This window comes from Pan paniscus, chromosome 11 (genome assembly GCF_029289425.2).
Source record: "Pan paniscus chromosome 11, NHGRI_mPanPan1-v2.0_pri, whole genome shotgun sequence".
Classification (NCBI taxonomy): Eukaryota; Metazoa; Chordata; class Mammalia; order Primates; family Hominidae; genus Pan; species Pan paniscus.
In genome coordinates this window covers 122861999-122877812 of record NC_073260.2, presented here as the reverse complement: position 1 = coordinate 122877812, position 15814 = coordinate 122861999, and the positions used below count along the sequence as shown (strand labels likewise).

At 40.6% G+C, this 15814-nt stretch overlaps 1 long non-coding RNA gene across 1 annotated transcript in view; it reads left to right on the top strand.

Annotated features, from left to right (window-relative positions):
* LOC134728551 (uncharacterized) overlaps positions 1 to 8064 on the top strand; it is a 65705-nt gene extending 57641 nt beyond the window's left edge. Inside the window, exons 2-3 of the long non-coding RNA XR_010109069.1 lie at positions 7583 to 7628; positions 7727 to 8064. This is a non-coding gene — a long non-coding RNA (uncharacterized LOC134728551). The remainder of the gene's footprint in view (positions 1 to 7582; positions 7629 to 7726) is intronic.
* The last annotated feature ends 7750 nt before the right edge of the window (positions 8065 to 15814 follow it).

The window sequence follows — 15814 nt, the reverse complement described above, 5'->3', positions numbered from 1 at the left end:
TGTTTTAGGACAGATAATGCAGCATTTTTTTTCAGGTTAAGGGATTTCCACCTTACCTTACAGAAATCTTCAATTTCTACCATCCAATTCCATATCCTTAAATATTGATCAAGGATAATTCACTTCTATGAAGAACCACTGGGGATGCTGCAGAAAGAATGCTTCATGAATCCCAATGGTAAATTACAATCACTAAAGTAAAATGAGCACGTCTGTCTTATACACAGTCTGAAAAATCCTTATTGTTAACATGAGGGTTACAACTGGGTTCATGAGAAGGTTTAGGTACCCTTCACCTTCTATATTGTCTCCAATGGTGGAGACAATATAGAAGTGAGAGCTGAAGAGTAGCTCTCACTAGGCTTTATAAAAATTTAGAAGTTTCAAAGGTGGATTTGGGTCAGGGTCGTGTAAGGGGAAAGAGGATTAAAATATAAATTAAGAGACTTTTAAAAAGTGAGAGATCAGGTTGAAGGGAAAGGATGTAATTTCAACATTTGAACTCAGAAAGTTGGACTTGGATAGGAATGTGCTGGGGCTCTAGGCAGATGGGATGAGTACAGGGATTGAGCTGAGCTGGATGGAGATGGGACAAGGCTGTCTCGTGGAAGACAGAAGGGCTCCCTCACCCACATCTCTCTTGGTCACAGCTTCCCAGAATATTCATAATTTGTCTGTATACCTAGACTTCCACTGGGAAGGCCAGAGAATCAAGGGATCGCCCAAGCTGTTTTCTGTTTCCAGAGCAAGATCAAACAGGATAGATCTGGAGCCAAGGCTAGCATTCAAGGCTGACTGACCAAGGGCTGAGAACCAGACATACCCAAGTACCCAATTCCCTGAGGTCTTCCCATGTAGGTGTTACAGGCAGATGGAAGCAGGGGGAGAGAAGAATGTAAGAGAAAAACATTATTTATCCTCTACTTGGCTATTGCATAATTTAAAATCTTAGACCTGGCCACACCACTTCTTTATTTTCAAATGTCCCCACATCTAAAAGAAGAACAAATACAGTGTGGCAAACAAATGCCCTCCACAACATGGCATTGCTTTCCTGCTTCCTTAAACTCATCTTTCACATACGCCAGTGCTCTCACCGTAGGTACTGCCAAAATTTCACCATATTCATGCCTCCTTGTCCTTGTTTATGCTGTACCTCCTGCCCTTACATCTTTTCTGCATTTGGTCAGTGTCTACACATCCCTCTGAGCTCATCTCCTCTGATCTTACTCAACCTTCCTCCGTATCCCCAGAGAACCCAGGCTTAATTCTTCCTTTGCTGTGGAGTTATACTGTGCAGCTTGCCATTCTGTTAGTAAAGTTTGGTGGTCATGGTGGACTCAGATGACCTGATTCTTACTATGGATCTGCCACTGCTAGTGTGTGACCTTGAGATATTTATATAACCTCCTGAAGTTTCATTTTTCTCATTTTATTATCTGAAAAAAATGAGAATAATAATTCATACATACCTCATCTGGTCATTATGAGGCTTAAGTGAAATAATGCATGTAAAGCATTTAAAACAGTGCTTAAAACATTTAAGCTTCTATTAAACGTTACTTGATATTAATCATAGCATTTATGAGACCTCATATAGTGTCAGACTCAAGAAAGAAGCAAAGAGGTATACATTTTTCTCCTCAAATTTTGAAAGTATTAATAACATTGAATTTCATCATATTAAAAATTAAACCTTTGGGAGGAGGGGCTTGGAGGGGCTACTAAATCAAAGAGCAATAGGAGACAGGCATTCCACAGAGCAGGGGGCCTACTTCCCGGCAGATATCCGTGCCCTCCTCTTACTCCACTGTAAAGCAGTCGCTCCAGCCAGAGGCAGCCGAGGCCCAGCCATGCCATGGGTGAGAGGTAGCCACTTTCCAGGCGCAGAACTTTCTCCAAGAGAAAATGGCAAATAAATAAATAAAATCTGTATAAATTTAAATAATTGGAAGGCAGCTTGACTGAAAAAGACACTTTTCTTTTTCACCACAAATGTCACCATCTGGACTTTTCCTTTTTTAATTTCTTTGGGACCTGACAAGTCACTGGGCTGCTATAATCACACCCAGTCAAAAATGACAGACACATCTCGGTGAGTTACGGTGGGCAGAGTTCCAGGGTGGCCAGTGAGGACCCAGAAATCAGTGGGAGGGTAGTTTCAACAGCCACCCCCTCCCCAGAACACAAAAGCTCCTGAAATGTGAGCAACCTGAATACACCACACACATACACACACACACACACACACACACACACGTGAGCATTTGAGGACGTGTGTGCACTTTCCAGATAGCATTCAATTAACCTACTAGTTAACTCATTTTCTAGCAAAAAACTAAAGGGCAGGAAAGGCCACTCAGCAGATTGTGCTGCTATTAATAAACTACATGTGGCCACCTGTGTCTGTGCTTGTCTTGGTTTCTCCCAAACTGTCCTTCATCAAGCAAGGCAAGAATAATCCAGGGGAACCAGCGAAGTGGATCCATTTTTCTATATTGGTCAACTGAGAAACTCCATGCAGCCACAGGTCTACAGGCTTATTCACAGCAATCACATATAAATATTCCTACCCACAAAATCACGTTGTTTAATATTTTATTTTTGCTATTCCTGTACTGTTTTAGTTACAATTGTCTGGAAAGTACAACGCCTCCCCTGTAGATCTTGTGCAGAGTACTTTTTCAAAACAGAAAAATTTACCATTTTGTAAATTGTCTTCTATGGCAATTTACAAAGCTTCAGTCTTTAGGAATATATGCCTATTGCTTAGTTTATTTGCATAGGCCTTAATGAGTGTATGTACATAGGTGGACATATACATACATACACACATATATGAATATGCATATATTCATTTGCCCAATTTTTGCAGTGTTCTATGTATAAGTAAGCACTGTGATAAAATTACAAGCTCAAGGTCTACTAGGACAGTGCTTTTCAAACTGGAATGTGCCTACAAATCACATTAGGAACTTTTCATTTACTAGTCTGTATTTCTAGTAAGTACCAGGAGATGCAATGTCACCGGTCCGTGGACCACAGTATGAGTAGCAAAGTATCACAGGAAATAGACATAGTTTTGTTTTTGAGATGAAGTTTCACTGTGTCATCCAGACTGGAGTGCAGTCGTGCCATCTTGGCTCACAGCAATCTCCACCTTCAGGGCTCAGCCGATTCTTCTTCCTCACCCTGTTGGCCAGGCTAGTCTTGAACTCCTGACCTTAGGTGATCCTCCCACCTCGGCCTCCCAAAGTGCTAGGATTACAGGCGTAAGCCACCGTGCCCAGCCTAGACATAGTTTTTAAACTCGAAATTTATGAGTCCTCCTGCAGATACACCTCAACGTCACATTCCACACCCAATCATTACCAGAGCAATCACTTTATAAATGCCTCTCAAATGCACCTTTTGTTTCCACCTTCGGTGTCACTAGGCTGGTCCATCTCCATCACAACCACTTGTCTCCCAGACTAGGGTAGTTTTGCCTTTCTTCGACCGTATTTAACAAGCACTGTGGCCAGAATGATATATTTAACATGCAAATCAGAACCTTGGCTTCTTGTGCTTAAAATTCTTAGATGGCTTCCCATTGTCCTCAGGATCACATCCAAAATGCTTAATATGGTCTATGAAGCCCAGTGTGATCCAATTCTCTTCTATCTGTGTAGCATCATCTCCCACCAGACTCCCTCTTTATCACTTACTTCATCTACTCTAGCCTTCTTTTGGCTTCCTGAGTATGCACAACTTCTTTGTAACTGAGGGACTTCAAACCTGACATTTCTACCCGCTGCCTGAGACTTTTTTTCTCATGATTTCTCCTCCTCTGCTGCCCTCCTACCAGCTACTCCCAACCCTCTACTTCAATTCACCCTTCAGGTCTCAGCTGAGATTTAAGCTGTTCAACTAGGTTTCTGTTTCCTGTTTGACGCTATCAAAGGACTCTGCATTTTGCCTTCGTAGAATGTATTAATGCATTGTTTACATAGTTGTTTTGCTTACTGTAAGCTCCGTAAGGACAGGGTCTAGGTCTACCTCAGCATCATTGAACCACCAGCACGTAGCTCAGTATGTGGCATACAGAAGTCTCTCTTACTGAATGTTATGAATGAATGAAGAAAAGAAACTGAGCTTGTGACCAGGGATGCACAAGTGGTATGTAAAACTCCAGTGAAAGTGGCTCATGCCTGTAATCCCAGCACTTTGGGAGGCCAAGGCGGGTGGACCACTTGAGGTTAGGAGTTTGAGACGAGCCTGGCCAACATGGTGAAACCCCATCTCTTCTAAAAATACAAAACATTAGCCAGGCATGGTGGCAGTTGCCTGTAATCCCAGCTATGCAGCAGGCTGAGGCAGGAGAATCACTTGAACCAGGAGGTGGAGGTTGCAGTGCGCCGAGATCATGCCACTGCCCTCCAGCCTGGGCAACAAGAGCGAAACTCTGTCTGAAAACAAAAACAAAAGCAAAAAACTGCAGTGACAGCCAATAGTGAGTAAAAGTTTTACTGTGCAGATGAAGGGCAAAGGTGGAGTCAGATGTTGTGGCTCACATTGGACGGGGATTCAAGGAAAAGAAGTACTTGGGCAAGATATTAGAATAGGTGCTTGTGAGGCAGATGTGAGAGAAAGTGTTCCAGACAGCAGGAAAAGGGGCAGGCAGTGCCCAGCGTGTACAGTCTTTTATGCCATGGCAAATACTTTGGCCTTTGGCCTATCAGTGGTATGGCAGAAGGACAGAGAAGTTTTAAATCTGGAGATGATGTAATTTTATTATCATTACATTTGTGCTTCAGAGACATCTCTGTGGAAGCAGAATACAAAATGGGAAGGATAAAGAATTGTGACAGAGAAGATGGTTAAGAAATGTTGGTATTAGCCCGGGTAAGAGATGAAGCAAAAACAAATATCATTATAGAAAATAATATTTTAATATTTCCAGCTTTCTTGAAGTTGGGACATAAACATGTGACCTGGCCTCAACCAACAGATGTCACCCACCAGAGAGTTTGAATTGTGGACTAGTGACTGAAAGAACAGAAGCAATTAGGGATCAGTTCATTCATTGACTCATTTGTTCAACAAATGTGTATTGAATACTTTATCTATGCCAGGCACTTTTCAAGTTACTGAATCTGTAGCAGAGAACAAAGCTGACTAAAATCTGTGCCCCGTGGAGTTGACATTCTATAGTAGGCAGAAAATAAACAGGTAAATGAGTGAACTATATAGTATGTCAGATGCTGTTAACTAATATTTTATTTTAAAAGAAAATAAAAGCCAGCATCATGGATTAGAATATGTTGGAGGAAGGGGCAGATGGTAAGGGTAGACAGTTTTAAATAGTGTGATCCCTGAAGGTCTTGCTGAAAAGGTGACATATGAGCAAAGACCTAAAGCAAGTTGGGAGACAAGCCATGTGGCTATCTGGGGGAAGAATGTTCCAAGAAGAGAAAACATTTAGATGGTGGTTACATCAGCATCTCCCAGGATGCAGTTCTCCAAGGTCACCAGCAGTTTTGGTGCCAGCAGCCATGTCTCTACCCAATGGCAGCAAGTCGCAGCCGTGGCACAGGGGCCCCTTCAGCAGTGATGCCCTCACCAAATGGTTCTGTGATATAATGCTGGCTGTAGTTCTGGTTCCTTCTGGCCTCTCTTTTTCTGCTTGTTTTTCGAACTTGGTTCTCCAGCTTTCCTAGTGATTTTCTAAGTACCCTAAAATCCTTTCACTAAATTCCTATTCTTACGTCAGCCAGGAATGGTTAACTAAGAACCCTGATGAGTTCCAGTGAGTTCCCAATCCTCAGGGAGCTGAGGTCTCTGAGGTTAAGAGGACACCTCTCTCCCACTTCCCTTACCCACAGCTCTAGTTCATGGTGGCATAAGAGATTTTCAGCTTCTGTGTCATGCTACCAGCTGCCCTGCCCAGAAGAAATGGAATCACACATGCATTTCTAAGAATGAGCAGGTAGAATTATAGACTTGAGAGGAAAATGGGAGTACAGAGGGCTTCCTTTGAAAACCATGCTTTCGTGTCAGAATAAGGAAAGACAAAAGAGACCCAGTTAAGATATATGGGTAAAGTGTCTTAGCACCTGAATTGAGATAATGGCACAAGAGTCTAAGCACCATGGCCATGCAAAGAAAGGAGAAAATGCTGGGGGTGAGGCATCTGCATCCATTAGGGAATGCGTATTTTCTCAATTTTGAGTTGCATTGTTTTTTCATATTTTATTTTATTTTCTTTTATTTGAGACAGAGTCTCACTTTGTCACCTGGACTGGAGTGCAGTTGCACAGTCTCGGCTCACCACAACGTCCACCTCCTAGGCTCAAGCGATTCTCCTGCCTCAGCCTCCCGAGTAGCTAGGACTACAGACATGTGTCACTACCACCTGGCTAATTTTTTTATTTTTATTTTTAGTAGAGACAGGGTTTCACCATGTTGGCCAGGCTGGTCTCAAACTCCTGACCTCAAATGATCCACCCACCTCGGCCTCCCAAAGTGCTGGATTTACAGGTGTGAGCCACTGTGCCTGGCATGCTTTTTCATATTTTAGTAGCACTGAAACTGATATGCATTTTACCACCAATTGTACATGTAATATAGTGTCTTCCCTAAATTTTCAAAAATCTGCTATTAAATCTATGGTGCATCCTGCAATGGACAGCACTAGAAAATGAGCAAAATATGAATAGATAGCATCTTAGATCAGGGAGGCTATCTGTGGCTTATATTCCCTTCCTAGTTAGCACGCATACAGCTTATCTTCCAGAACATGATGTAAGAATATGGGAAATGCCAGTAGTGAATATGCAGCAAACTCATTTCTGAACACTTTCACTCCCTAGTTACACAGGGATAACTCTGACACTGAGGCTTACTGCTGGTATAAGGCCACTTACAAGACAGTGTAGGGACAACTCCACAGAAACAGCTGTTTACTAAAAACACACCAAGTAACTTAGAAATTCCTTGCTCCTGGGGTGATGAGGACATCTAGTTCAAAGGAATAAAGAGAAACTCCCTGGGGAAGCAAAATCATCATATGAACTGTAGTAGGAGCAAATCTGATACTGTGATGGGCTCCAGGTAAGCAAAATAATGACAATGGTAGTATAGAATGTAAAATGTTTTAATATGACATCCAGCCACAGTAAGTCACTAGGCTCACAAGAGCACAGAGCACATTCCAGGAATCAGAGACGTAGACCTCTGACAGAAATGTGTTTAATATAGTTGCTGCTTTGACATCCATTTCTAGGCCTGACATAAAGTTATTCGAAACCCGGTCATACTCCATCTCCTTTGGCCCCTTCCCATATGATTGTTTGGGATGTAGCTCACTTGTCACCAACCCCAAACCAAAACATTGCACAGCTGCTGACCATGATAAAACCTAATGCTCAACACCAGAGTCGTATAAATGGGTTTCCCCCTTCATTAGTGTTTTATTTAAGCTAGCCAATCCACACCCCTAAAGGAAAGCCTAAGGAATGACACCTGTAGACTGCTATAAAGGCATAGTCCTCTCTCTCTCACTTGCTCTCCACTGGCTGATTGAGCTCCTTTCTCCCTCCAGACTTCCCACTGGCTTCCAGCTGGCACCCCTAACCTCTTCAGGACCTGTGAGTAATAAATTTATTTTGTTTTATGCATGTTGGTTTTACCTCCTCTTTGTGTCTCACCTGACACACACACCTGAACCTTCCTTCCTTCCCATTAGGGCTCTCCTAGACAGTGATTATCTTGGCACATTGCCACTGTCAAGAGCGACACCTCAAGACCAAATTAGAAACAGTCAGAATAGCTTCACTTCTGTCAATGGTTCAGCCTGAGCAACAGACATAAACTTCATTTTTCTTCACCTAATACTCTCTGATTCAACACCCTACATTTCTGCCAGGCCTGTGTGGTCTCTTTAGAATGGCCATACTCTAAAAAAAACTGCAAATGGAACTGCAAATCCACTACCTGTGTGTCTTCGGACCAGCCATATCACTTTTGGATTTCTCACTTATGAGATGCAGTAATTGCCAGTTGCTTTCTCAAGCCTAAAGTACAATGCCTTTTACCACAGTTATTGATGAACACTTATCTGAATTAAAAGGAACTTAGCATCTTCTTACTGAGGTTGAAGTGTGCTGGTGCCTTCTGTTTGTTTCCTGGTTACTGTCTCCATCTCGGCAACCAATATAAGAGGGTGGGATGAGTGGCGTCTACTCACTGTCTGTATTCATTTACTGTATAAAAAACCTCCACAATGTCTCATAGGCACACAACAATCTGCATTTATTTAGCTTATGTCTGGGGATGGTAAGTGTTGGCTGGTCCTGTCCTGACCTGACCTGTCCTGAAGTGACTCTGCCCCACATGCCTGTCATCCTCCTCCTGGACCAGAAGGCTCACTTGGGCATGTTCTTCTGGCACTGGTAGAGTGCCAGAGATGAAGGTCAATTGTGCAAGTGCTTTTCAAGCCTTCAATCAGATCACACTCCTTATATTCTGTTGCTTGAAGCAAGCCATATGGTCAACGCCAAAGTCAACGTACAGACAAGCACCCTCCATCCTGGAGGTGGGGAGTGAAGGAGGGTACCTTTGCCTCATTGCCAAGCAATGACTGGTCCCAAAGTGTGTCATCAGGGGGTTGCCAGGTTCTGAGTACCACTTGGTTCTGACTTACTGGACTGCTCTGACCCTGGTTTCTGGTTTTAATTCCAGTCACTAAAACAGATGTTAGTGTCCACTAGGAACTCACATTTTCTGAGCCCTTAGTATAGGTCAGACCCTATGTTATATACTGCATATTTGTTATTACATACAGTCACCTATAGCCAGCCATACCTACAGATGAATCAAGTAATTATCCTCAATTTTAGTGAAGAAAATAACACTCAGAGTGGATCAGTACCTCCAGGCACTCTTTCAGGTGTCTTGGGAGTATACAAAGTTGAGTAACAGTTCATGCCACACACCCTCACGGAGCTTACTGCTCTACTACTTGCTGATTGTCCACTTTAAATAAAATTCCTAACTTCCTATATCCTTAACTGTCCAAGCCTTGGCTACTAGAGCTGTATTTTTCTGATTTGTCATCCACTATAGTCCTGAAATGATCCTTCAAAAGACTGTAACCAGCTGAAATATAGCAGGCTGCTCAATATGTTCACATAGTTATTAGATTTATTTCTTATCCAAACTAGAAGGAACTAAGAGGCTTCATGCAGAAGTGTGCTGATACCTTCTAGCCTCACTAAGAAGCCATTGGAAGAATCTGCTTCCTAGCCACTGTTAGCTTTCTTCACCTATGAAGCCAATCTTAGAGAGTAGGATAAATGATATCTACTCACTGTTTTTGTTTACTGCTTAACAAACAACCACATCATCTCAGAGGCACACAACAATCGGCATTTAAGCTTATGTTTCTGGGGTAGACTTTGGAACCGGACCAATCTAAGTGTGAATATTGGTTGGCCTGTCTCCTCATCAGAAAAGTAAAACTATTAACACCTCCCCTACCATGTTAGTATAAAGATTACCTGGGGATACACTACATAAATGTACCTAATACAGACCCTGCCATACTAAATATTTATAGGTTCCTCTCTCTCTTTCTTTCCCAAGAAATTTGGTCATCAGCAGTTGCATCTTCAGCCACATATAAATCCCTGAATTAGACTTTTCAGGACAAAAGAAATAATGTAACAACTTATGATGTTTTATGGAGCTTTCATTTGAGTAAAACATATATATATATATATATATATATATATATATATATATATATATATGACACCTATAGGATGAGTCTTGGATTTGTACATGTGGATTAGAAAGGCAGGAGTGCATTGGGGGAAATGGCACTGAGCTAATAAGTTCCTGTCTGTGATTTGACCTGCTCTACGCCTGACTAGCTGCATATTCATGTCAATTTCCTCCCAGTTACCTAGGGCAAGAAATGAAGAGGAAAGATCTTTAATCATTTTTTTATTCTAATTGAAACATTTTCCTTGCAAGTGGAGAGAGAACAGGTGCCTAACGAGCCCACATGATGATTCACAAGGTAGTAGATATCGCCACAGATATAATTAAACTGGAAGATCAATGAAAATTTCCTTTTTGGACTACTGCCAGGTCACACAGACAAGGATCCAGCTAGCTGTATTTATGCACAGCAATATCCAGAAGTGTGTACTCACACAGGTGTGCCCTGCAATATTGTATCATGATAAATTAAACAGCCACAGACTCGCACATCCAGTATTACTTATTTAGAAAAACACCTCGATTTCTGTGTGCAGTTAATGATGCTGGACTACAAACATTGTCTGTCAGGAAGGCAGACAATTGCTGCATCTTATCAAATCTCACTGTCCTTTTTCCTTTATTATGTTTTTCATTTCTTTATATAAAACAACCACATAAATAAGAACTGCCCTGGAGGATCAAGACCTGAAAGAAAGGGAAGAAGGGGAGAGAAATGCAGGGAGGGAGGGAGGAAGAGAGCCAGCAGGGGATTGAAGCATGGCAAATAAGTGGGCTTTCCTTTGTAGCGCCAGAAAATTGTAATGCATTTACTTCAGGATGTCTAACCTCTCTGGGTCTCAGGATTCTCAGACTCTCTCAGCCTATAAATAAGCCTATTCCAATCTTGACTGTACAGAGTTCTTCTGGTAAAGGCAGCAAGGGAAGAACTTAGGGGAGAGGACTGGCGTTTGAGACTGGCCACAATGCAAATTTTGCAGGACTGAGAATTTTCATAACCTCATATTCTTTGAAATTTCTCTGTAGAAATGAGAAAAAATACTCATCCTGACAGTCTTTTCAGTTGTTTTGTAACAAGACTGTAATTGAAAAAGAATCACTCCTAGCGTTAGATACCAAACACGTTGTTAGTTCCACAAAACAGAGGTTAGTTTGATGCCTAAAGCTCATAGGAAGATCAATGCTTTGCATATATTTCAGTTAAGAAAAGAATGCAAATTATAATTCAAATACTGTATTGCCCACTCATAATTTGCAAAAGAAAAGGAGAATTACAAAAGAATATAAATTGTTTCATTAGGTCCTTAAAGATAACTCTAGGTAAACATACCTGTTTTTATCAGACGAGGCTAACTACTGTAACAATTTCAAATTTCAGTGGCTTAATGGAATCACAGTTTGTTCCCATTCACACAAGGTCTAATTTGGATGTTCCCATTTGGGCACATCTCCTTCAGGCAGTGAAGTTAGAGATCCAGGCTCCTGCCAATGTGAGGCTTAACCAACTCAGAGACCTTCAAAGTCATTTGCAGAAGGTGGAAGATCACATGGAGCATTTTATGGCCAGGCCTGGAAGTGACCCACATTCCATTGGTCAGGACTTAGTCATATGGTATCATGTAGATGCAATCGTTGCTGGGAACTGTAGTCTTCCTGTGTGAGCACAGGAGCAACCCAGAGCACTGTCTCTGCTATACTTCCGTTTTCCAGATGAGGAAAGTAAGGCTCAGTAAGTGGATCTGATTTGTTCAGAATGAATCAGTGGCAGAGGCAGGACTAAAAGTCATGTCAGCTCACTCTATCTTTTTTCTTTTATATCTCATTGTTTCCTAGGGTCTTTGCAGAGGTGCAGCAAGGCTTCAGTTTTCTTAAGAAGGATCTGTAACCACAAGGAAGAAACTTCTTCCTAGAATTCAATGTCAGCTTTTTGTACCCTTATCAGAGGAAATGTCTAGAGAAAATTTCAAATCTAATTAATGGGTTTATTTAATTCATTAAGATTTTTCCTAAATGATTTCTCAGATAGTTGTCCTGACTTCTGGAAAGGTCACGCATTCATCAAGAATGAATTCCTTTTGATCTTTCATAACATCTAATAGTGCAAGGCATGTGGTCATTGACGGATAAATATTGTTGCCAGCCATGGTAATACTGTTTCTTAAAAAGGTATCTATGTGAAAATGATAAGAAAAACAAATAACATTCTGATAAAAGGGTAGGCAGTCATTCCATGTAGTCATCAATGTTAGGCATAGTTCTAGGTTCTCAGGATGAGGTAGAGAAAATGTTTGCCAAAAACTCAGTTGGTATCTGTAGCCTAAACTTAAGGTTCTCTAAAGCCTGAATCTGTGCAATACATAGACATGTTAACTACTCCTTCTTTCCCTTCTTGTATCTGTAAAAAAGATATGGCAGCAATAATCTCAAACCTCTCTGAGCTGTTAGGCAAATGGTCGTAGAGTGAGTAGAAATGCAGAATGATAGGAAATAAAACACCCAGTGATAAACTTTTAAGGAAGGCAGGTTAATGGGGCAAGTATGTGGAGGGCAACCTGCCTGGCTTCAACAGGTCATTATGTATCCTTTCTTCAGAAGAGCTTGTCTTTGCGTTGCTCCTTCTGAAAATAGGGTAACAGTGATGGAAAATGCAGGGCAGCGCTAAAGAAAGGGTTTAAGGTAGCCATAGTCACATGAGATGAGTTCACTGAGATTTATGTCATTATTGTAACAAACCACTGAAGGAATTTATAATGATGAGATCATTATGAAGGATTCTAAATATGCAGTTAACTGGACATTATGACATCATCTCTCACGGTTTACTCAACTTAGACAAATGTCTACACCTTTAGGCACAACTAGATCTTCTCTTTTCTTTTTATAAAGAAAATGTTTTTTATTTGTTTGTGTACAGAAAGCCTCAAGATCCTTCCAGCTTTGTTATTCAAAGAACATGGAATACTCAAATGGTTACTTCCTCAATAACTGTCCCTCAGGCTACACAGTAGTGATAATCAACCAGACACCTGTTATTCCTTTTGCACAATTATGTCAAAGTTTTATCCAACTAGGACTCTTAACCAGATCCTGTTATAAGCACAACATCGCCCCTGATACCTCTGTTTGCCCGGAGCTTACAGCCTTTGCATTTTCTTTGTATGCTTTAATCTTCTAGATAGCAAACTCCTTAAGCAAAGGGACTGTGTGTTACTCAGCCCTTTATCTCACATGACTTCCCCAGAGATTGGCTCATACTACATGCTCAGTAAGTATTTGAGAATGAATGATGATGGTTTTCAAATGAGAACAGTGTCTGTGCATGGGTATGTATTTTTCTGTGCCCAACATCCCTTTGAAGAAGTGAGGGTAATGTTCCTGATCAGGGGCCAGCAAACTTTTTCTGTAAAGGAGCATGTAGTGAATATTTTAAAGTTCGTGGGCCATATAGTCTCTGTGGAAACTGCTCAGCTACACTGCTGTAACACAAAAACAGCCATCAACAATATGGAAACAAGTGGGTGTGCTGTATTCCAAGAAAACTTTCTTTATGGGCGCTGAAATTTGAATTTCATACAATTTCCACACATCACACAATACTACTCTTCTTCAGATTTTTAAAAAAACATTTAAAAATGTAAATACCATCATTGGCTTGCAAGATATACAAAAACAGGTGGTGGGCCATTTGGCCCAGGGGCCACAGTTTGCTGACTTCTGAACTGGATCACGGGGTTGCTGGCACTGGTCTCAGTGGTGGGATTTACTAATTATAGAAAGCTGCTTTCTGAAATCTTCTCCATTTTCTTAGCGAATTCATAAGTGCTTTAGTCGGTCCAATTCCTAAGAGGGGAATTACTATTTTGTCTGACTGCTATCTTCAAGTGCACTCTAATGAATTAAGGTTATGGAATTGTTGGGCAAGATGTACCACCTTACGATTTACGATTAAAGAGTTATGATTAAAATATTAAAATGGAAGAATAAAATATAATTCATGATTTATTGCAAATCATCTTTGATACTTTTAGAAATCAATAACCCATGTCATCATTCTCATTTTTCCTGTGACATTCATTTATTTCACAAAGCAAGCATCCTCAATAATAGGAAATGATGCCAGACCACATGCATGGGTCAAGCTAAATATGCACCCCAAATTCTGGCACTATTGTGAGACATGATGAAAAACAAATCCATCTACTTGTATAATTTTAGAAATCAAGTTTAGATTTTAATATAATGTTAATATTTATTATAAAATACATCACCCTGATGATAATTTTGCTACACAAAATATGCACACAAAAACAGTAATTTAAGCAAATATACACAACAATAATACAAAAAAAATCACGGCTGAGCACAGTGGCTCACGCCTGTAATCCCAACACTTTGGGAGGTTGAGGCGGGCAGATCACTTGAGGTCAGGAGTTTGAGACCAGCCTGGCCAACATGGCCATGTACTAAAAATACAAAAATTAGCTGGGCATGGTGGCACGTGCCTGTAATCCCAGCTACTGAGGAGGCTGAGGCAGGAGAATTGCTTAAACCGGGAAGTAGAGGTTGCAGTGAGCTGAGATTGTGCCGTTGCATTCCAGCCTAGGTGAAGAAGCAGGACTCCATCTCAAAAAAAAAAAAAAAAAAAATCACAACATAACACCTTTACTTTAAGGCCGCCTGCTTTTACACACAGTTATTTGTTGAATGCAGGTGGGAATCAGACTGTGTTCTTTACCTGCTGTCATTTTGGAGAGAATGCTTGTGAAAGAGGGTTGATTTACAAGGAAAATGCATAACAATTCCTATGCAAATCTACTTCCCAAAAAAGGTTTTAGTTGCTAAAAGTGTAGGCTATAGATTCAGACAGTCCCAGGTTCAAATGCTGACTTTATCACCTATCAACTGTGTGACCTATTAAGTTGCTTACCCTCTCTGAGCTTCAACTTCTTCACCTAAAAAATGGGAACACTACTAATAATTGCGGGTACCAGTGAGTTAATGTGCGCAAAGTACGCTACACAGTTCCTGCTCCTCTGCAGTAAGCAGTCAACAAATAGCAGTTGCTATTATTAGTACATTTGTCATTAGCAAAAATAGAGACTTTGGTGCAGTGAAGTAACACACTTTTCAATGGTATAATGAATTTCAAATATACAGCAATGTTGAAGTTCTGAGGAATGCTTTCTCTTGCCTGGGTTTGGGAGATGGTAATGGTGTACATGCATCTCTGTTAGATCTGCTTAAACACAGGCATCATTGTGCCTTGGTTTTCATGGTGGCTGTGTTTTGGTTGCGTTGTGGGCTCTGGTCATGTTCTCTGCAATTTTCACTGCATTTATGCAACTTCTCCTTACCTAATATTTTGGAATTCCATCTTAATTTTATTTTTCTCATTCTTATTCCCTTCTGCTTATTTTATGGGCTCATTATAATTTATCAAATTCTTACTTATTCAAAAGCCTCTGATTTCCAATTCTTTTTAATCAAGATGTTGCTCATCTACTTAAGTCAATGTGCTGAGTAAACCAGTAAATGGATACTTACAAATCCTTATCCCTTAGTGTTTAGGTGTACAAAACCCAGGATACCAAAAAGTCATGGGCTCAAGGGAAGATATGAAGGCTTATTTACAACACAGGATGCACTCAAGGCTGCAGAGTGTGATTCAAAAGGCATAGGATTAGGAGTCAGAGTTTACTTGGATTTGGGGATTTTCTCAGCCAGCACAAACTGTAGAAATCTCGGGAAGTCATTCAGTCTCTCTAAATTGACTGTATTGGTCAGTAAATTGGGAATGATTATGATACTTAGGTTATGTAGTTTAATATAATTAACAATGAATATAATAATCACTTTGTAAAGTGTAAGTCACCATGCATAGTGCTACAAGGTTACCACTATCATGATTTTCATTATTTACCACACATGTGCATGTATCTACAAGATTATCCTTTAGGAAATAATTTGTGATAGAAAGAGTCTAGTTTTGCCTCTGATACTAACCTGGTATGTAACTTTGGATAAGTCTTTCATTTACTTAAGTACTAAT